The sequence below is a fragment of the Schistocerca serialis genome, chromosome 6 (genome assembly GCF_023864345.2).
Source record: "Schistocerca serialis cubense isolate TAMUIC-IGC-003099 chromosome 6, iqSchSeri2.2, whole genome shotgun sequence".
Classification (NCBI taxonomy): Eukaryota; Metazoa; Arthropoda; class Insecta; order Orthoptera; family Acrididae; genus Schistocerca; species Schistocerca serialis.
The window spans coordinates 229,016,236-229,017,993 of NC_064643.1; positions in this window are offsets into that span (position 1 = coordinate 229,016,236).

The window sequence follows — 1,758 nt, forward strand, 5'->3', positions numbered from 1 at the left end:
TACAACAAATGTCAAATGACTTTTATTTCAATAGGCTAGTCAAAAACTTTATCAACAGCCTTCAGACTTGTTCATATTTGATTGACAACGAAAGGGAAATTGTTTCTCAGAAGACACTATTAAATTTTCGGCACCAATATTTACGGAAACGTTGCCTCCAAACAGTCGGAAGAAAGAGAGATTTTTCAAAATGACAGCGAGCCTTGTGTTTCTTCAGAAACACTGAAAGTCCCTCGTGCATGCGGGAAGACTGCATTCATTCGATGCACCAGATGCCGTTTTAATTGATGCATCCCATGTCTGTATGAAAAATATCATTTTGCAACGTGTCACGTCGAAACCACATCCGACGATTAGTTGTGCATTACCCTCATATTCCTGCATTTTATAACTCATTGTATTATTGAACGAAGTTATTCACACCTCTATTTACAAACGTTTGCCTTGTCTTTTCAAGCTTGTCCCTCGTCCTTGAAATCAGTGTCTGCAGTCCGAAGGGCCCAGATGCAAAACAGTTTGCAGTGCCTTACGCGATCGTAGGTATAATCGATTTCACAAATCAGGAACGGCATCATTTCCACGAAAACTTCATGCGTCTAGTCGTTTACTTGGCCATAGCCACAAATATATTTGTTATGATAGTAAAAACTGGCAACCAAATAACAATGGAAAGTCAGTAAAAGTTCATGCAAATACACGAGTCGTTTCGTAATATCACCTTTCGAATGTATTGTGTTTGAAATGGTATGACTAGTGCTGAAAAAATATAAATTAAAAGATAGACACATGAGCGGGACTCGATTCAGCGTTTACGGAGACTGAACATGTTTACCGCCTCCTCGTGGTCAGGGCCGCAGTGCACCGGCACATCACTGATGAGTACAACTTTCCTCATGATTTTCTCGAAATCGCCAAAGTAGTGTGCCCTTCCACAAAAAAAAAAAAGTTCAAATTTGTGTGAAATCTTATGGGACTTAACTGCTAAGGTCATCAGTCCCTAAGCTTACACACTGCTTAACCTAAATTATCCTAAGGACAAACACACACACCCATGCACGAGGGAGGACTCGAACCTCCGCCGGGACCAGCCGCACAGTCCATGACTGCACCGCCTTAAACAGCTCGGTTAATTTGGCGCGGCTGCCCTTCCACCAGCACGTTATGATGTCCTAACGGATTACTAAAAGTTTACAAACTTTCAAGTAAATCCCTGATCCACACATCGTGACCTCTACTTGTCTGTAGGCCACACATCAGGCCTACTTGGTTTTTGGCTGCTACGAGGGCAACACGTATTCTGCTTCAGCAACGTGTTTTATTTAATAAGTAAGTTCAGTTTTAGACGTGATTAATCACAGCAGTTATTCATGTATGCGAACAAACTTAACATTTTTTAATTTTTTAAAATGTATGCTGCCAGAACATTATCACAAGTATCGACGATCGTGCAATTCATCTAATCAGTGGCTGTTGGATTATGGCAATACAGTTAAATCTTCTGAATATCCATGAATATGATCCACGATATTACCGTTCAGATTCCTGGGCTGTCACGCGGTTCTAGGCGCGCAGTCCGGAACCGTGCGACTGCTACGGTCGCGGGTTCGAATCCTGCCTCGGGCATGGCTGTGTGTGATGTCCTTAGGTTAGTTAGGTTTAAGTAGTTCTAAGTTCTAGGGGACTGATGACCTCAGCAGTTGAGTCCCATAGTGCTCAGAACCATTTGGACCATTTTTGAACCATTCCTGGGCTGACAGG